This window comes from Ursus maritimus, unplaced genomic scaffold, assembly GCF_017311325.1.
Source record: "Ursus maritimus isolate PB19 unplaced genomic scaffold, ASM1731132v1 scaffold_5, whole genome shotgun sequence".
Classification (NCBI taxonomy): Eukaryota; Metazoa; Chordata; class Mammalia; order Carnivora; family Ursidae; genus Ursus; species Ursus maritimus.
The window spans coordinates 30,308,803-30,330,316 of NW_024426663.1; the positions used below are offsets into that span (position 1 = coordinate 30,308,803).

At 47.4% G+C, this 21,514-nt stretch overlaps 1 protein-coding gene and 1 non-coding gene across 4 annotated transcripts in view; both read right to left on the minus strand.

The window, feature by feature from the left end:
- Nucleotides 1–21,514, minus strand: part of LOC103663553 (proteinase-activated receptor 2) — a 91,738-nt gene that overhangs the window by 23,488 nt on the left and 46,736 nt on the right. Inside the window, exon 1 of one of the 3 annotated variants that reach the window (XM_008691269.1) lies at nt 1,531–1,764. The exons of the other annotated variants lie outside the window; for them this stretch is intronic. The gene's annotated coding sequence lies outside the window, so the exon portion shown is untranslated. Of the gene's footprint in view, nt 1–1,530; nt 1,765–21,514 lie in introns of those variants that run through there. 3 annotated transcript variants of the gene reach the window in all.
- On the minus strand, nt 2,265–2,372 carry LOC121100901. Its single transcript, XR_005832683.1, has one exon. It is a non-coding gene; the product is annotated as a U6 spliceosomal RNA (small nuclear RNA).

A 21,514-nucleotide genomic window follows, 5' to 3' on the forward strand; every position in this document is an offset into this window, starting at 1 on the left:
AAAAAAAATGTTTTTAGGGATGGGTGGATATGACACATCAAAGATTGTTTATTTTAGAAGCTTTTAATGATTACTATCAAATCGCCCTTCAGAAACAAAGCACTAATTTATAGTCCCATCAACAGTGTTATGAGCTGTCCATCTTCACCAGCATTAGGTGTTACTGTTTGTTGTTTTCTAAGTAAGCTCTCCACCCAATGTGGGTCTCCAACTCATGACCTCGAGATCAAGAGTCACACGCTCTAGGGACTGAAGCCGCCAGGGGCCCCGGGGGGTTACTGCTTTTAAAAATCTTTACTAATTTGATCATTCTGCCTTACCATTAACATTCCCATACTCAAGCCTCAGAGTAGGGAAAAAGATCTCTTACGGAGGTGAGAGAACCTAAGAGATGGGCAGCTGTGACTTCTAAAGCATTGTCTAAACAGGAAATCAGTAAGTAGCTGCACCTCTATGGAAATCTTTCTCAGCGGAGCTGCTTTAGGAGGGTGGCTACATTGCTGGAGGAGGGGTCCTGCTTCATAGTCCACAGCACTGATGAGCTCCCGGACAGGCAGCCCAGAGTGAGACGGCGGTCTCTGATTTCTTTTATGTGAAATGGTGATAGAACACTTCAAGCTGTGCATCCCACAGGTTGCTTGTGACAAGGAAAGAAGAAAATGTGCCTAAGAGTCCTTTGGAAACCACGGAAACACTATATATATATATATATATGCAGGGGATTGTGACTCCTGCTGTCACTGACCACAGTGAATGACATTATAGCTGATCCTATTGTTTTTAGACAAATGATCCCATAATCCCTAGTCAACTACAAGTCTTCTCTCTGCAGCCCAGCAGGATTTGGCCAACATCCTGGAGATCTGCTCGACTACTCCGGGTGAGAGGGGAGTGCTCAGAGCCACTTCCTAACCACCCAGGATCTCAGAGCTTCTGGAAGGAACTCTGTGTGCAGGAAAACAGATGTGTCAGAGAAGGAGCGGAGGACCAGTGTGCGCTCTCATCCCTGGGCCCTGAAAGCTATTTATTGTTGGTGTCAGGGACCAAGTCCCACCAAGGTCTTGGGAGGGAGGGGCTGGGGAGAGAAGCGGGGGCCCTCAAACAAGGCCAGATTTGAGGTCTCTCTCAGGTAACTCTGTCTCTAGGGACCTCCATGGACCTGTTCTCATCCAGACTCAACTGCCCCATCACTCCTTCAATCAGAAATGTCTCCGGCCTTTAGGGGTGCCTGGCTGGCTCAGTCAGTACAGCATGCAACTCTTGATCTTGGGGTTGTAAGTTCGAGCCCCACCCATGCTGGGTGTAGCGATGACTTTAAAATCTAAAACAGAACAAGAAAAAAAGAAAGAAGAAAGAAAGAAAGAAAAGAAAAGAAAGAAAAGAAATGTCTCCTGTCTTTAAAGAGTTATGTAGTAAAGAGGAATGGTCTTGGCCAGGGAGTCCAACGGGCCTGAGTTAAATCTCAGCTCTGTCACTTGTTCACCCTGGGTCTCTGTTCCTCGTCTACAAAATGGGGACAACACTACCTACCTTACAGGAACGTTGTATTCAAAGGACTAGAAGGCTTGGCCCAGGGGCCCTCCTCAAAGGTGCTTTGTTCTTGGTGGGGGATGGTATGAAGCTGTCGTTTGCCTGGAATCCCCGGCAAAACTGTAGAGAATGACAAAGGCCTGTGAAAGGCTGGCAAGGAGAGCGAGGAACTTAGGGCGTTTGGATTTGAATGCGAAAGATAGCGGGGGCCTCGCAGGCCGGGAGAGAAGAGCTCCGGCGGCGTCCGGCTCCCAGCAGCTGCCGCTCAGCCCTGGAAGCGCGGAGGAGGGAGGGTCTGGGCAATCTCGGGAGCGAGCGCGCGGCAATGATTCCCAGCTGCTCCCGGCAGGATGCAGAAACTAGTTCGATCCTGCTGTTTACCATTTGTGAGCTTCATTAGCATGTGAAGGAAGTGCTCGCAGAATGCCTGCCGAGCGTTTAGAGCCGCACAAACGCTGGCCCGCTGGGCGTGGGGGCAGGGAGGGCGAGGACCCCGCCGGCAGCCTGATTGCTGGGATCCAGACCCAGCTGAACTGCCAGACTCCACGAGGCCCTGACTCTCTTTCTGTCCCAGCTAAAGCCAAAGTCCATGCTAGTTACAAAACTCCCAAGTTCTCAGCTACCTCTGTGATTGATGCCGTATAGAAAGCATAGTGATTTTGGAAAGAAAAAATATATATATTGTAATAGGAATAGGTAACATGTTGAATTATTTATTTTTATTTTTTAAATTTTTATATATGGAACGCTTCACCAATTGGCCTCTCTTTCTAGCGCAGGGGCTGTGCTAATCTCCTCTGTGTCGTTCAAATTTTTAGTATATGTGCTGCCGAATCCAGCACCTGTTGAATTATTAACTCACTTTCACTATTTCTTATGAAATAGGGACTAATATCGCCCTTGTTAGAAATAACATGTATCAGAAGCACATCCAGACACAGATGCCAAACTCCTAACCTTACAGGGGCCGCATTCCTTTAACCACTATGCTTGAGTTACCAGAAGCTTCCCTGAATGCTTGCACTCTAAGAAGAATTTTACTTCTTAGGCGGAAGAAAATCAGGCCAATTTTGGCTTTGGAGCCCATGGATGGCAAGCAGGTGTATCCAGGGATTCAGGACTTGGTTCTCGAAGGCACTGCATCTGAGACTGTCTTGTCTTCCTCCTCTGAAAGGGAGAAAGATGGAGTGGAAGAGCGGGGAGTTTAAAGCACAGAGAATCCCAGCTTTGTCCTGCCGGCTCTGCCCCCCTGTTATGTGGCTACAGTTCAGCCCAGTTATTCTGAAATGAGACTCACTTTAGACATGCAAATGACTCACCCAGGAGTATGGGATCTTAGCGTCTGACTAGTTGAACTGTGGCTTTGAAGACCATCTGGGAGCCCGCTGTGTTCTGCCAGGAATACCTCCCGGGGTTGCAGTTGGAGCTAAAGAATGATCAGGACTACAAATGGGTTTGGAAAAGCGGAAAAGTACTAAAGGAACACTCAGTTTTATAAAGCGCCGAGTCCTGAATAAGTTGCAGGCCATTGAACCAGTCCACGCAATAGACAAGATTTTGCAAGGACTCTCCTCTGTTGGCCAGGGTAGACACAGTCTTGGTCTAGAGCTGCTTCTGTTCCTGATCTCTGATTTCCAGTCTTTCTCTACTCCTCTCCCCTTGTGCCCTGCCCCCACCATCGACTGGGCCCTCTCCTGGGTGTGATCCTCTGCCGACTTTAGCCAAGGCCACTGTGGTCAAAGAGAAAAACAAGCCTGTGCCCCCAACAGTGAAGCGTGAGCGGGCAGAGTAAAAGCGTCAAAGGCACGGCAAGGTGAGGAGGGGGTGGAGGAGCCCGCAGAGGAGGGAGCTGTGAAGACACTGGGAGGAGAAGCCCAAGGTTTCACACGCCACAGAGGTGCCCACTGCAAACTCCTTATTGCTCAGCGAGCAGCGGTCTCCGCAGCCAGCCTTCAAAGCTGCTGCTGGCTTGTCAGATGCTAAAAATCCCTCCTTCCAGAATGAGTCATTTCCATTTCCAAAGGGACTTTGCATTTCAGAATCACTGTGCTAGACAAAATAACTCGAGAGACAGCATGGCCTCATTGGTTAAGAGCTAGGCCTCCCCTGGGGAAAACTGCTTGGGTTTGAATCTCAGCTTTGTCACTTAGGAGCTCTGGGATCTTGGGCAAGATAAATAATGAACCTCTCTGTGCCTGAGTTTTTCTTTACTGTAAAGCAGGGATAATAGTAATAGTACCTGGTTCTTGGATTATTATACAAACGACAGGTGTTAATCTTTGTGAAGTGCTCCGACCATGTTCTGGCACATAGTTTCTTTAAAGTTTTAAAATATGTATATATGATTATATATATGTATATATGATTACTTTCTGACTACATCTCCCTGCCTAGATGTAAGCGCCGAGAGCAGGGGCCCTGTGTGGGTTTCCTTGTCCCGTACACCAGCGATCAGCCAGCACAGCTTATGGTAAGCACGCAACTCTTTGGAAAAAGAGAACCTCCAAACTTCATTCCTGGACTCCAGCTACAGAAAAGAGGGTCTGGGGCCCCAGATCCACTTACCCAAGAAGTAAAAGGCCTCCTGTTAGCACTCAATAAAGCTGAAGTAACCCCAAGAGCTATGCCGTGACATAGTTCCCTGTTCTCAGACCCTGGGACTTCTCCTTGTCTTGACCACACAGGATATGGGGCCAAGATCTTATCTGACTGAAGGAAGCACTTGGTCTCTGAGTCAGGCCTCTGCTGCCCAGGTTCAGGTGTGAGCCGAGCGTCAGTTGCCTTGTCCTTGGTCTCTCATATTCCCCTGAGGAAGAACAATCCTCAAGCCCAGACAGCTCTGTACCTTGTGGGCAGAGGACCAGCCTCCCTCCCCCACTCTCCAGGCACCTGGACCCTTCTTCAGAAGTTTGGGCTGGATGCATCTATACCAGAGAGATAGCTACAGTCCAAAGTTTCTTACTGAAAACGTTGACATCTCCCCGTTGGCTCACAATGTGAACGGCATTTGCCAGGCCCTGCTTGGCCGCCTCTCCGATGGACAACTCTAGTTAGGCCCAAAGAAAAGCGAATCTGAGTCACCTTTGATGTAAACTCTTCTCTGTCGTGTGTAGTGCTGAGAAAGATTACAGTTGGCCCTTGAACAACACAGGTCTGAACTGTGCGGGTCCACTTATACACACAGCCCCAGGTCAGGCTCTCCGCTTCTCCATCTCTGTCTGCCCCTACCCTCCAACCCCAGCGCATGCTCGCATTCTCTCTCTCTCTCCCTCAAATAAATAAATAAAATCTTAAAAAAAAAAAAAAAGATATATTCTAATTTCATAGGTTCTAGAATGTGGAAAAGTTGCATCTTAGAATTGATGAAAACAGTACCATTACTACATACAAGCAGCAGGAGGAAAAGATTAGCAGTCAGAAGAGAACATTCATATGTTCCACCAACAAATCCACCCACCACAGCCTCTGACCTCCCTCTCCTGACAATGGGTGAGCGGCCCATGCTCCCACCTGGGCCACCCCTGCACACATGCACTGGGTCCCCTCCCCTCTCCACAACAGAAACACATTGCCCAGCAGTCCTCACTCCTCTTCTCTGCATGAATAATTGTTTCCTCTCAGCTGGCTCATTTCCAGTGCCTAATGTTACGGAATGATGTCTTCCTTCTTGATCTTCCTCCAATTTCATTTTTAAAAGTATTTATTTATTTATTTATTTATTTATTTATTTATTTATTTATTTATTTATTTAAGTAATCTCTACACCCAACATGGGGCTCGAACTCATGACCCTGAGATCAAGAGTCACAGCTCCTCCGACTGAGTTGGCCAGGCACCCCCCCCACACAACAATTCCATAACTGCACTTTATGCAAAATTCCTTAAAGGAGATGTCCTCTCTTGTCATCTTCTCATCCTCTCTTCCCACATTTTTCCTTGAACCCTGATGGGAACACCAGGCTTCCATCCCCCCCTACTCCATCTAAACAGGATTTTGCCAAGGTCTCCAGTGACCTTCCATTGCCAAATCCAAGGGGTAGCCTGACTCCTTAGCTTATTCCCCTCTCAGCAGCAACTGACTTCCAAGACGCCACTCTCTCCTGGTTCTCCTCCTCCTCCATACACTGTCCTGCCCTGAGGACCAGACCTCTCCCCGCCTGCCCCCACTCCCGGGGTGACTTCACCCAGTCCCATGGCTTTAATTACCTGTCCTTACTTTAATAACTACCGTCCCCAGCTCTGGCCTCTCCCTTGAACTCAGGGGTCATGTATCCTAACAGCCACCTCAAATTAATATGTCCAAAATCAAGTTTTTTGAATTCCAACCTCAAGAAGTCCTCCTGTCTTAATAAATGGCAGTTTTCCCAGTGAGTCTGGCCCAAATCCTTGGAATCTGAATCATCCTCAACTACTCACTCTCTCTCACATCTAATCCACCAGCAAATCCTTTCAGACTTCAAAATATCTCTAGAATAAGGTCATCACACAAATTCTGCTTGCTACCACCCTAGTCCCAACTATCATCTTCCTTCACTGGGGCTGTCTCAACAGTCTCCTACTGGTTTCCCCGGCCCAGCCCGTCTCCTGCATTCTGTCCCCAAGCGACCCTTAAGAGCTACGCCAGACCCTGGCACATCTCAGCTCCTACTGTCCGATGCTACTACCCCAGGTGGAAGGAAAGCCAAAGCTTCCAGCAGGATCTAGTCCCTGGCTCCTCTGAGTTCCCCTTTCCCTTGATCGCTCTGCTCCAGTCGCGTTGGCTTCCTGGCTGTTTCTAGAATAGACTGAACACTCTCCCACTTCTGCCAGTTTCTTCTGAACACTCTCCCACTTCTGCCAGTTTCTTCTGCCCCCAGTCATCTACTCCCCCCTCCCCCTTCAGGTATTGCCTCCTCACTCCATCAGAGCGGTCCCCCACAGAATAGCCCTCCCAACATCATTCTCCCCCTTTCCCTGCTTTCCTTCCCTTTGCATGTCACCCCCTCACATTTTGTGTATCTATGTTTTTCCCTTGGCTGTGTCTGTGGCCCCCATTTGAATGTGAGCTTCGTGAAGTCAGGGATTTAATTCACTGCTGTGACCTCAGCACCTCAGATCCCATCTGGCATGTGGAAGGTACTCTGTGAAGATTTATGGAATGACTTCTGATGCTGAAGAAAACTTTATGCAGAAAGGTTAAGAGCATGACCATTTTTCCTAGTCTTTTCTATAACAAGGTCACTGGGAGATAAAAGAAAGATATATGCATAAGTGTTTCTTGGAAATTGCCTGAAAACACAGAAAACAGCTGCCTTGTTAATCTTGCAGAAGGATCGGTTCTGAAGGCATCTATGTGTTCATGGCCTGAGAGTGCTTGTGCAACTGAGGAATCTGGCCAGGCTTCAGCTGGGTCGCTGAAATAACCCAGCTGCTGTCCTCTGCCAAGGATCTCCTCATTCTCGCCGCTCACCCCACCCCTGCCCTCTTCATCTCACTGCCTGTAGGGGCCTGACCATCCTTGCTCAACTTCTCTCTCTCATGCCCCAACAGTTCTCCCTCTATGCACCCTCAGCTCCTTCTCCAGACCCTTCTTAAGCCACTTATAAGCCTATATGGCACACATCTGTGCCTGTCTGTCCCCTCCTCACCAACCCCCACCCCCACCTTGCCTCAAAACTGTGAAGCATCTGAAGGCTGGGGTTGTGTCTTATCATGTTTGTATCCCTAACCTCAAACACAGTGCCTGGCACATTGTAGGTGCTCAAGAACTGTTTGCTGAATGGCTGAATGAACTCTCCATTTTCAACAGGCTGGGTGTTTCAGTTTCTCCAACACACATTGAGCTCATTGCTGGCAAATTTACGTGCCCTCCAAACAGCATTCCCCACCCCCTTATTTCTACACACACACACACACACACACACACGCACGCACACACACACACACACACACGTCTACCGTTCAATAGCTAACTCTTAGTTAAGCAGAATGTCTTCGCTCGAAAAACATTTGTCAGGGCACCTGGCGGGCTCAGTCAGGGGAGCATGCAACTCTTGATCTCAGGAGTTCGAGCCCCATGTTGGCTGTAGAGATTACTTACCTAAATAATTAAAGCTTAAAAAAGAAGATGTTAAAAAAAGCGGTTACCGTCCTACTGTCTCTTTACATCGTTCTGGTACTATACCTGGCGGTTACTAACAATGAGCTGGCGGTCGATTTATTGGCTCAAGGTCTATCAAATATCCTTTTCTTCATGAGGCCTTTCTTTGTAATTCTAAGCAGTGCACCTCTTTCCCCTGCCCCAGGATGCACAGCGGGGAGCACTGGTTTCAGGGGAGGCAGTAGGACCGGGCGTGTGTAAGAGCCCGGCGACCCCTTTCCTGGTGCAAACCCAGGTTTTCCTACTTACTGGCTGCCTGACCTTGGCAGGCAGTCACTTTGTATCAGAGAATCTGTCCCCTCTTCTTTACTAGAGGCTTAGTAAGAACCTCCTTCTGAGGGCTGTGGGGAAGATGACACGAGATACCCCATCTTAATAAAGTACGTAGGTCATGAGCACGAAGGGGAGCTGTTACTCTCTCACAGTTCAAGCCTCTGATAGGATTCATCACTTCATGAAATCGTGTGCTGCTGTATTTTCTAATTCTGCCATATATGTAAATTATCTCTAAAAGGACAGTTCCCGCTCCTGGAAGGCATGGGTCATGAACAAATAGTAGGCCGAGAATAAACATGGAGGAATGAAGTTGTTCCAATTATATGAGTTAATTCGTGGGCTCCTGAGGCTGTTTGGTTTGTTTTTTACTACTTGGGAGGTCTGTTTCTCAAACTGGGATTAGGGAGGAGGGGGCAGGCCTTTCACCGAGGATTCTGGGTCCCCGTGATTGTAGGGACCTGGAAGTCACCAGGCTGCCAGCCCGGTCCGGTGAGGGGGAGTGTGCAGGGACGCCTTGGCCCGGAGCTGCCTTTCTCCCTCCTGCTCGGTGGGAACACTGACTGAAAGCGGGGCTGCCCGGGCGTCCGCCCACAGCCACTGCGGCCTCTGCCCCGGTGCCGGCTGGGCCTTTGTCTGCACGACCCCCCCGTAAGCTTTTCATCTGCATTTCCGCATTTGCCGAGTGAGCAGGCCGGTAATAGTCCCACCTTGTGGGGTGACCATAAACGCTGAGCGGCATGGGCCTGGCACAGCTAAGTGCTCAGTATGTGGCTATTGTCTTCATGACAACGTCTTTATTCCTTTGCTCCAGCTCTGGGGCCGGTCTCGGAGCAGGCCACGGGGGGACCTGCTTGAACACTGCCAGACCTCAGAAGGGACCCTCTGGAGGGTCACATGGGGGTTTTATAACTATGGAAGCTTGTTCCTGCTCTAGCCCAGGAGCCTCCGCCCATCCGGAGAGCGCCCAGACAGCTCTCAATACTCTTCCATCAGGGAGCCGCTGGGGCACCAGGAAATGCCAAACTTCTTAATGCTCTTATTTTATTTGTATTCTTCAAATTAACCTGGCATGGGAATCAAAATTTTAGAGTAGTGGGAGCTCTGGGGGCAGGATCTCTGAGAAGTGATTAAAGGCACAGGCTTTGGGGTCCGACTGAAGCTAGGCTGGGAGCCTGGAGCTGCCCCTTTGGCGGGGGGGGGGGGGGGACCTGGGAGCAAGGACCCAAGCTCTCTGGCTCTTGCTGCTCAGACTGGGAGTTCATTAGACATGCAAAATCTCATAGCCTCACCCCCAGACCTACTGAAGCAGGATGTGGATTTTAACAAGATCCACAGGCAGTTCATAGCACTTTAAAGTTTGAGAAGGGATGATGGAACCCCCCACTCTTCCTGAAAAATGAATGAGTGAATCAGGTCCAGGACTATTTCCTACTCATTCTCTGCGGCACACCCAGGACGGGCATATTGTGTAAAACAAGGTGCTCGATGACAATAAATCAACGACTTTATCCCATCCCACTTCCTCATGTTACAGATGAAGAAATTTATGCTTAAAGTCCTTAAGTTATTTGCCTAAGTCACCCACATCTGTATGTTCCCCATCTGGGGGCACGACAGGTGCAGTCTCCTCTGTAGACGTGTTTACTTTCGACACCCCCCCATATAGAACAGTGCTCCAGAAGACCGCCCTTCTGAATTAGAGGTGGAGTGACTGCTTTTGTTTTTCAGAACTAACATATTTAGAATGAACCCATTTGCCATAGAGGTTGCTTTCCATAGTTATGACAGGGATTTTGTTGTTAGTGCTGCCTACTTATTTATTTTATATGTATTTATTCTGGATAATATATGTAAATATTCCTATCTAATGGAACAGCATGTCTACTACTGTTGTTTCTACAACAGCTGGATATCTGCTCTCTTGGCTTAGCTTTGCTAAGATATCACTGTCTTCTAATTTATCTTTAGGTTACTGTTATCCCTATGCCCTGAGGTCTTTGTAGAACAGTGTGAATCTGTTTTTTCACTCATACAAAATAAGAACAACCCAACAACCAACAGTGTTAATACTAGTAAACCCACTGCCCACTTAATTTTCAATGTGGCACCAGAAGAAAGTGGTTCCTCCACCTCCCTGTTCTACACCCCGATATTTGGGAGATCTCTATTTTTGCAGCATATTCTCGATTTCAGTCATCAGATTTCTTACGTTATCCTGCTAAATTAAAAATAAACCACTTCCTTGTTTCTTTAACTACATTATGGGACCCAGAGGGAGAATAAAACATGGTGTGGGGAACAGGGAAGGGAAGCATCAGAGGAAGAAGGCAGATGGGAAAGAGGAAGAAGACAGGTAGGCATGAAGAAGAGACGTGCATGAGCAGAATACAAGGGAAAAGGCAGTGAATGCAAAGATATAAAAAAGTACAAGATTATTTTTATAGAATTATTTAACCATGTATAGTACGCATAAAAAGACTGGATGGAAATACACCAATGTGATAACAGTGGTTGCGGTAAGATTGGATTATTGTTCTTTATTCTTCCTGCTACATAAACTTATAATGCCCTGGGCAAGATGTGGTTCTCTACCCCATTGATATTGGGCGTGGCCAGATGACTTCCTTTGGCCAATGGAATGTGGGTGGTGGTTACATCATGCTAGTTTCAAGTCAAGACCTTAAGAGGCATCATACTTTTCTGCTCACCCTTTCGCCTTCTTGTTATCTTCCATGGCAAAAAAATATCTCCCGGAAGCTGCTGGTCTGAAAGATGAGCAAACATGCAGGAGCAGAACTAACCCAACTCAGCCAGAACTCAAGCGCAGCCAAGCCCGGCTGGGGACTTGGAGCCTCCATAGACCCAGGAAAGAGAAAATAAATGTTTGTTGTTGTAAACTCTTTTTTTTTTTTTTTTTGTAAAGTTGCTTATGCAGCAAAGGCTGATTTATTACGATCATTTCTGAATGATGAATTCGTTGATTCTTAAAAAATATGTAATTAATTTATTTGACAGGCTGGGGGGCAGAGCATGAGCAGGGGAAGAGGCAGAAGAAGGAAAAGCAGACTCCCTGCTGAGCAGGGAGCCCGATGTGGGACTCGATCCAAGAACCCTGTGATCATGACCTGAGCCAAAAGCAGATACTTAACCGACTGAGCCATCCAGGTGCCCCGAATTAGTTGATTTTTATTTTCTACCTTATTATTTTCTGTATTTTTCAAGTACATGTGCATAAGTTTGCTTTACTTTTAGGGGAAAAGAATCAATAAAGCATGAGGAAACACGCATTTCCTACTAGGTCCTTCGCTATTATGATACGAGATGAGACTTGCTTGAACAGTACACGCAAGGAACATACTTCATAAGAGACCTCACAGACAACTTCAAAAACACGAGTATGCTCATTCCCATGCATTTTCTCTCCTATTCCTCTTTCTGCAGAGTTACAATTAGGTTCACATTTCTATTGCCTGAGCAGATATTCTTAGTGTTTTGAAAGAGCAGCTATTTCTGAGGTTGTGTTTGCGGATCTGATTACATCACACATGACGGCAAGCTCAGGGGGCCTGGGAGATCGTCACCAGTTTGAGAGAATTAACAGAAAGGTAATTCTCTGTCAAGGGGTAATTCTTGAAGAACTCCTTCCTTTCCAATCAGCCTCTGGTCAGAGTAATTTTTTGCTTTATGGATTTTTCTCATTCATTTGGGCTGTAGTGGTGAGAGAATAAAATAAAAGGGTCAGGAAAGGAACCATCAAGGGATAGGATGGAGGAGGCAGATGGGGATGAAGAAAATGAATCAGAAGGCGGAAACTGAGGAGGAGGGGAGAAGTGGGAAAGAGGCCGTCATTAACCGGGAGGATCTGGGGCAGCAGGCGGGAGGACCACGGTGGCTCCAGATGGTGGGTGGCTTGGCTGCTCCCTGTCCACACCTGCACTCACTGTCTACCCTGTAGTGAGCCAGCGCCACCAAGCCAGACCTGCCCCGACTTTCCAGCCTGACCTACCTCTCCCTCCCCGATCACGGCTCGGTCACTCTGTTTCCTGTCTCCCTGTTCCCCTCCAAAATTCCCTCCAGTTCTTCTCAGTCCTTCCAAATTCTGACCATCCGTCAAGGCCCCCCTCAACCCTCTTCTGCTCCCTGAGGCATCCCCAGCCCACCAATGTTGCCCTTCTCTGAACTCGGCTAGATCTCTTCCCTGAGTCTCCAGACTCAGGAATCTATCTCCCCCTCAGGGTCCAGCAGTATCTCAAATACGTCTGACTTTACCACCCCTACATCAGGAGGCAAGCTCTAGGAGGCAGGGATTTGGGGTTGGTTTGTCCACTGCTGTATCCCAGTGTCCAGAAGAGTGCTCGGCACCAAGCAGGCGTTTGGTAACCAGTAGGTGAATGAAGGAATTTATGAACGATGGCGGGAACAGCCAGGAGCACACAACTCGCTTCTATTGCATTGCTTATGAAGTTGCTTGGTTGTCTAATTTTCCCCGCTGACCTGCAAGATGCCTTTAGGATCAAGGACCCTGTGCTTTCATATTCCCCTGGGCTTTTAGCACAAAGCTGTGCACATAGGTGATTTATTCACTGATGGAGCAGCCAAGTCCCACAGCAGAACAAGCCTGTGACTAAAGCCATCTTCCTCAAACCCTAGGAACCACACACTAAGTCAAGAAAAGAATAGCATTCCTATCTGCTAATTTTGAGCCTTGTTGCTATGTCAGTATAATATTTTCTTCTGTGTGTTTTGTTCTCATCATTTTTTTAATTTTTATGTCTTACGTACACATCTGGATCATAAGCAGGGTCTGAGTCTCACTTCCCTTTCCCCCCCTCCGGACCCGCCAGCACACCCTGAGCCCATAGGAGCCACTCAGCGCAGGCCTGCAGTGGGCTTCTGACCCTGATTAAGGAGAAAGGCACGCAGAGCCGGAGGCCGCTGCCTTCTAGGATCCAAGCCCTTTGCCTCCCGGGGAGACTGAAAGCAGGGGCTGTGATGTGCTGCCAGGGACATCAGCCTTCCAGCAGCTTCCTCCCCAGCTGCGCGTCTGCTGTTTATCCGAGGGCCTGGCTTCAGGGCAACAAGACACAACAGGAAGCAAGCATCGAGAGCTGTTCCATGCCCCCCAGTTTGAGACACAAGAGCACTCCAAGTCAATGACGTGGGCCTCACTGGGAACTTTTTCCCACCGGGTGCTGTGGTGGGTGGAGCACTTTGTCTTCTGGCTTATTCGCTCTCTACACGGTGCTGTGGGAATGACTAAGACTCACATCATCGCTACATTAGGAAGCAATTATCTGAAAACAGATTTGTTCCCTGAGTCATCCAGTTTGTTTCGCTGGCGTCCCCCTCTCTCTCCTTTCAAAAATCACCCCAGCAGTCAAGAAAGCCGAACTTTCCATAGTGCCTCCTGCTGTGTTTGTCAGGAGATGACATACCTGGTTTAGATGGCTTAACAGAGTTACTACTTTTGCTTGCACTGCTAAGGCTGCCCTGTTCTAATCCTAGATTTATTTTCAAAAGAGGAATGGTTTTCACGATTAATTTGTTTGCCTTTCACTCCTTTGTGTGATAGATGACTAATAATGCTTTCATCAGCTCACCAACTACTTGGCTTGGTTTCTTTTTCTTCTTCTTTTCTCTTCTCTCTCTCTCCCTCCCTCTTCTCTCCCCCATTTTATTATTTTTTAAATTTAAAACATTTTTTTGAAGTAATCTCTACACCCACCGTGGGGCTCAAACTCACACCCCAAGATCAAGAGATGCATGCTCCCCCGACTGGATCAGCCAGGCACCCCTTCCATTATGTTTTAAAGATATGAATATTTGTTTTAAAGATATGAATACTTTTGGGGCACCTGGGTGTCTCAGTCCGTTAAGTGTCCGTCTTGATTCTGGCTCAGGTCATGATCTCAGGGTCATGGAGTGAGTCCCACATGGGGCTCCGCACTCAGCGTGGAGCCTGCTTGAGATTCTCTCTCCCTCTGCCACTCCCTAACCCCACATGCATGCGCGTGTGCGCGCACACACACACACACACATACTCTCTCTCTCTTTCTCTAAATACATCTTTAAACAAATAAAGATACGAATACTTTCATCTTATCTCGATAGTCTGTATGAGTTTCCTGTGGCAGCTGTAACAAATTACCATCAACTTTGAGTCTTAAAACAACAGAAGCATAATCTCTCACAGTTCCAGAGGGCAGAAGTCTGACATCAGTACTGCCTGCTGGAAATCAGGGTGTCAGCAGGGCCGTGTTCCCTCAGGAGGTGCTGCAGGAGAATCCGTTCCTTGCCTCTTCCAGCTTCTGGCGGCAGCCGGCGCTCCCTGGTGTGGGCCCCCATGCCCCCACCCCTGCAGTCTCTCCTCTGCAGTCACAGTACCTCCTTCTCTTCTGTGGGATCTTAATCTCCCTCTGCCTCTCTTGTATGAGGACACTCGTGAGCCATCAAGGGCTCACCTGGATAATCCAGGGTAATTTCTCCATGGCAAGGTCCTTCATTCACTCCTCTCTGCAAAGACTCCTTTGCCTTGTAAGGTACCATTTACAGGTTTCAGGGATTAGGATCTGATATCTTTTGGTGGTTATTATTCAACCCACTGCATTTTCAATTCCCCGCTCCCCACGATGCACAGGATATTTTGTAGCTACATGAAAAGGTTGGTGGAGGAAGATAATTTTAAATAAAGATGTATGCTTTAGCATATATATGGATACCTAGGACTCCATTAGAGGACTCCACATCTTTATAACCCGCAAATATACACAAGTGAGAACTATGCCCCACTGAATGAAAAATGCAGATCACAGAACGAGGCACAGAGTATGATTAAAGCCTTCTGAGAGGCCGCAGGTGCATGTATGCCCCCGCGCGCGGATGTGCGCCGGCGGGGAAGCGAGCGCCACGATGTGTTGGCTGGCGTTAGCTCTGAGGAAGGAAGCGCTGGGGGAGTGGTGAGGAAGAAAGAAGGGCTTTCACATTTTGTTCTCTTTCTGTATCCTTTGTGCCATTAATAAAATTAATGTGTTACTACTTCTGCAATAAAAAATGTGAAAGGAAGAAAAGAAAGTGATCAGAGGGGCATGGTGTGCCACAAGCTTTGTGGGAAACAGCCGGATGAGAAGAGAAAACAGAGGGGTTGGGCTAGTTTCCTGATGGAGACTCGCCAGCTCCAGAGACGACGATGCCTTGTTTTCTGCCAAGGTCATCAGCAGGAGGTTGGCAGTTAGTGGTGCCTTCATCATGAGCAAGGTCACCTGCCAGGCACACTGTCCCGAGTCTGAGGCGCTTCCTGATTTACAGCCTCACGGTGTTGTTTGTGTTACTGTGACGGCATTCCTGGGTGCAAGTCCTTTCCTGTGGAGCTCAGGTTGCTGTCCAACAGGTGGTCCCGCCGTCACCCAGGGCTCTCCGATGGCAGTTCATCTGCCCTGTGGCGATCTTCCGGCCAGATACCGGGAAGTGCTGCTTCTTGGGTTTATTCAACAGACATTAATTGACAACAAAGCTAAAGAGAGCACTTCTCTGCTCACCAAAATCTAACAGCTTTGGCAACTGGCATTGGATTTAAATTCCTGTGCTACACCTTCATATTCCCTGAGCTTTCCTTTCCTTGTCTGAAAAATGAGGATAATAATGGGGCGTCTGGGTGGCTCCGTCGGTGAAGCGTCTGCCTTCGGCTCAGGTCATGATCTCGGGGTCCTGGAATAGAGCCCTGCCTAGGACTCCCTGCTCAGCGGGGAGTCTGCTTCTCCCTCTCCCTCTGCCCCTCCCCATGCTGGAGCTCTCTCTCTCTCTCTCTCTCTCTGTGTCAAATAAAGAAATAAAATCTTTTAAAAAATGAGGCTAATAATATATTTACTTTAAAGGGGTTGTTAGGAGTAATAGATAATGTATATCAAGCACAAGTTTAAAATACTGAACGGGGATTTCAGCTGCTGTCCACTATGAAGAGGACAGCCTCTGGAGTCTGAGTTCAGCCACGTCAACTGCCTGCTAAACCAAACATCAGGAATCTCCAGGGGAACGTAACAGGTCCATAATCCTTACAGTTCAGAATTGTATTAGTCTGGGTTCTTCAGAGAAATAGAACCAATAGGGTATATCACAAGGAATGAAGGCTGAGAAGTCCCAAGACTGGCAGTCAGCAAGCTGGGGACCCGGGAGAGCTGAGGGTGTCGTTCCAGCCGAGTCTGAAGACCTGAGAGCCAGGGAAGCCAGTGACCTCAGTTCTAGTCTAAGTCCGAGTCCAAAGGAAAGGAAGACCGACCTCCCGGTTGGAATACAGTCAGTCAGAGTGATTATGTCTTACCTGCCTTACCCTGTGTTACCCTGACTTTTTGTTGTACGCAGGCCTTCAGGGGATTGGACGAGGGCATCTACACTGGGGACTCCAATCGGCTTTACACAGGCTACCAATTCAAATGTTATACTTCCACAAACACCCTCACAGACACACCCAGAATAATGACTGACTATCTGGCGCCCTGCGGTCCCAGCCAAGTCGACGCATAGAATTAACCATCACAACTACGTCCAGGTTAAAATCTGGACTCTTATAGCAGAAGGGGGAGGCGGGCAAGTTTGTTAAAATGAAGACTCTTGGGCTCTACGTGTGACCTACTGAATCAGAGTTGTTGCTCAAAGAAGTCTGTATTTTTAAGAAGTTCCCCAAAGGCTTATTTATGTGAGAGTCAAAGGACTGCTGCTTTAGATTCTCACCAGATTTGGCAATCTGGAAGGATGTTAGAATCACAACAATAATCACAGAGAATGGAATGTGGTAAATACCTATGTGGAGGACAAAGACAGAAGGAGATGTAGATAAAATTAAACTTCCTTATAACTTACAGCCCACTGACAAATACTTGAGACAGGCAGAAAAGGACGTTCCTCCAGGAACTCCCAACTGTCCTAACGGTAATGTCCTGCTAGAGGAAAAAACAACCTTAGCTTGACAATAGCCAGGCCTCCAGGATCCTGTAAGTGTCTTTTAACATAGGAAAATCCTTTTGGAAACTTCCTGTGTCTCTACCCCTCCCAACTGAGAAATATACAGTCAATCAGTCCTCACCATCCCGGTGCAGCTTTCTGCCCACGGGTCCTGTCCCTGTGCTTCCAGAAAGGTACCTTTTGTGCACCTAAAATGTCTCAAGAATTCTTTCTTGACTCTTTGCTCCCAGACCCCACATCCAATCACATCATCTACCTGGTGGTATAAGAACTATTTTCAAATGGGAAGGGGGAGTTGATGTGGGATGCGTTGATTTCCCACAGGGCAGAACCACTCTGAGTACACAGTGCTCCAGGACGCACTCCCTCACTCGTCTGCACCTCAGAATACTGTCCCCAGCTTCTGTTCAGAGTCCAACTGACAAAGGACAGTACGGGATTGTTCCTATTCTTGAGTGAGTCATACTTTACTGCTGACTAATTCCTTTTCCTCTTCAAGCCTGCTTCCTTCCCACCTCCTGAGGCCTGAGGGGCTTGTTTGTCCCCCAAATCAAACTCATGCTCCACACATGGGTGCCTTTTTTTCTATATAGTACCAAGATCTCTCCCTTCCCCTGGCCCCACCACGTGTGCATGCACGTGTGTGTGTTTCTGAACTTTGGAAAGCTTTTATGTTCTATGTGATGTAAGGATCTCTTTTTTTCTCCCACAGAGAGTCCCACCTTTAAAATACATATGCTTATTTAATTTTTACAATGGATGTGAAATTGATGAAGTGTCACATCCTTACGAACAGTGGACATGAGTGTGCAACTTCATGAAGTTTTACAAAGTGAATATACCCATATACCAGAGCCCGGCTCAAGAAGCAGAACGTGACCAGGACACTAGAAGGCCCCCTCATGCTTCCTTCCAGTCATCAGTGCCCATCAGCGTCACAGCTGTTTTAACTTCTAGAGGATAGATTCATTTTGTCACTTTCTTTACTTTTGAATTTGATGTAAGTGGAATCGTGTTCTCTGGCTGCTTCTGCTCGTTTGGTCAAGGAGACGCCCCCTGTGGCTGCTGGTGGCTGTCCCTCCTCCCTGTCACTGCCCTCCACCACTTTTTCATGCGGCTATCCCACCCGTCATGTTATCCATCTGATTTTTAATGGGCATCTGAGATTCCAGTTTTTGGCTACTGCGAATAGTGTGAGGCATAGTTTTTACTACTGTGTCCTGGCTTTAAGTGGGGCTGTTAGATATTCAAGTTAAAAAAAAAAAACAAACACAAAGGCTACTTGTGGCAAATAATAGAAACCAATGAACATTCCACAGATTCCTCTGCTCACCCTGAAAATGGCTCCCAGGGTTGGAAGCAGGATGGGAGGGAGGGACAAAAAAGGAGAGTCCCCAGCAGAGAATGATTTACAGTTCCTGCGCCTGCCATCCCTATTTGCATCTCCAAGGCAACCCCATGCCGGTCCTGCTAGTTTGGCCTAAATCAGTAGCTTTTCAAAGCGCCCGCTGTGCATCCAAATTGACCCATTTAGAGGCTCTATGATGGATTCATTGTTATTTGGCCAAGAGACCAAGGGAGAGGCTCCTCATCAGCCAGTCCAGTTAGAAATCTTACCAAGTGCTCTTGGGTGTTCTCACCTTTCCTTCAGGGGTCACCAGCATCCGGTTCCATAGGAGGGAAGGGTTGAGCTAAAGGACCCGAGGGTGCATCTAGTCCAATGCCTCGTTTTACAGGGTAGGAAACTGAGTCCCAGACAGCTGAAGTGCTTGAGATCACACCTAGAGTCAGGGGGTGAGCTGGGGTGATTTAGAACCACATCTTCAGCTTTTTCAAGGTTTTTGCTTGGTTCTGGTTTTGTTTTACCACATGGTGGTAGGACATTACTTTTCCATAGTATTTTGCTATATGATGCTTGCAGCCAACCAACCCAGACTCGTGGGAGAGTCAGGGGAGATTCCCAAAGGTGGTGCCTGATCTGTTGGCTGCAGTAGAAGAAAGTCAGCTAGTTAACACCTCCTCAGGTCAGGGCGGGCCGGCAGCTTCTGTTTGTGCCAGGCCCCACTCTCCACTCCCCACTCCCGTTTTCTCCCTCTTACAGGTACCCACTTATCACCAAGGTTTGAAGCCTTCTCCATATTTTCTAGGTACAAATAGTTTGGGGCTTCTAAAACCTGTGTCGTATTTCATAGGGCGTGCCCCACATGTTACTGTTTCCATAGTGATGGTCACCTTGGTTACTCCTGACCCTCACCACCACCAGTCATGATGCTAAACTGCCTCTGTGTCCCTAGGTTCTGTAAGATCACCTCTCTAGTATGTATACTGAGAAGTGGGTTTCCTGGGGCGCCTGGGTGGCTCAGTCGTTAAGTGTCTGCCTTCGGCTCAGGGCGTGATCCTGGGGTCCTGGGATGGAGCCCTGCATCAGGCTCCTCCGCTGGGAGCCTGCTTCTTCCTTTCCCACTCCCCCTGCCTGTGTTCCCTCTCTCGCTGGCTGTCTCTCTCTCTGTCAAATAAATAAATAAAATCTTAAAAAAAAAAAAAAATAAGAAGTGGGTCTCCAGGTCAGGGGGCACGCATATACCTACTTGGAGTAAGTACCATCAGAGCGCTATGCTGGCTTATACGCCAGTATGGGGGAGCCAGTCTGCAGAGGGGGAAACAGTGTGCTGAGGCTGCATAAGCTTTTCTGGTTTTCAAATTTTTAAATTTTTAATTTTTAAAAAATGTTTTATTTATTTATTTGAGAGAGAGGGAGAGAGAGAGAGAGCACGAGCTGGGGGCAGAGGGAGAGGGAGAAGCAGGCTCCCCACTGAGCAGGGAGCCCAATGCGGGGCTCGATCCCAGGACCCTGAGATCATGACCTGAGCTGAAGGCAGATGCTTAGCTAACTGAACCACTCAGGCACCCTGTTTTTGTTTTTTCTTTAAAGTGAACTCTACACCCAACATGGGGTTTGGACTGACGACTGCAAGATCAAAAGTCGCACGCTGTACGGACTGAGCCAGTCAGGCACCCCGAGAGTTCGCCAGCTTCTTAAAGGCTTTGTCATGGACGTGGCGCATACAGTTCATTGGCAAGAAGTCATTGTGTGCCATTTAGCTGCAAAGAATCTGGGAAATGTGGTCCTGGGTTTGGCAGCTGCTTCCCAATGACAAATCAATTATGCAAGATGAGAAGGGACTTCCATGGGAAAAGGACCTCATACAGCTTTGGCTTCAACTCCGAGTGAGAAACGAAACTGAGAGCCGGCTGCTATTATATTCCACCCCTGAATACTTCAGCAGGGATCTCCTAAAATAGGGACACTCTACACAACCACAGTATCATTACTAGAACATTAACAATAATACCCTAATATCATTTAATATGCAGTCCACGTTCAAATCTCAAATTGTTACGTAAATAATTTTGGAAGTATTTCTTAAAACATGTAAATAAATGCACGTGGAGTCCCAGTTCTCCCACCACGTCCTTCATATTGTCTCCTCTTAGGCTCAGAGGATTGTTATTACTATTTTATTTACTTATTTATTTCAAGATTTATTTATTTATTTGTCTATTTCAGAGAGAGACAGTGAGCGTGAGGGAGAGGGAGAGAATCTGAAGCAGACTCCGCATTGAGTGCAGAGCCCGAGATCATGACCCGAGCCACAACCAAGAGTCGGTCACTCAACCAACTGAGCCGCAGACGCTTCTTATTTATTTATAAGTAGTCTCCATAACCAGTGTGGAGCCCAAAGCTGGCCTGAACTCCTGACCCTGAGACCAAGACCCTGAGACCAAGAGTCGGCCACCTAACCAACTGAGCCACCCAGGCACCCCATATTATTGCTATTTTATTTTTTTAAAGATTTTATTTATTTATTTGAGAGAAAGAGAGACAGAGAGAGATAGTGAGGGAGAGAGTGGGAACAGGGAGGACAGGGAGAACCAGGGTCCCTACTGAGCAGAGAGCCCAATGTAGGACTTGAAACCAGGACCCTGGGATCATGATCTGAGCTGAAGGCAGACGCTTAACTGACTGAGTCACCCCAGGCGTCCCTATTATTGCTATTTGAAAAAAAAAAAAAAAAAAAAAATTCACCCTGAAGTGCTGCCCAGGAAGCTGCAGTTTGCCACAACGACAGTAGGGGGCCCCACAAGCCCATTCTGCTATTTGCAAGCTCTGGTGAGTTTCCCTAGCCAAAAGTGGGTGCCCAGGTGTCTGGGTAATTCCCACTGTGTCACACGTGCACCTGTGATTTCAGGGTACACCCAGGAAACCATAATGTCACAAGTTTCCTTATGGGAAGTTATAAAGACTTCAAAGCAAATTTTATTTCATTAAAAAGTCAACTGGAGCCACACATCACTTTTTATGGGTGATTTTCAAAACTGTGCTATGAGACCAAGTAAACAAAAAACTATAATTCATTGAGTTAACTACTTAAAGGCAATGATGATGGTAATTTCAAAGATAGATATGCAAGTCAAATTTCCAGTAGCTTCCATAATTCAACCATTATATACCATTACATCAAAGTATACATGGACATGGTTAAAAGAAAAAAAAACCCTAGTTAAAAGGGTCTTTAAAAAAAATCAATTGTTTTCTCTCTTCTGTTTCTTTCC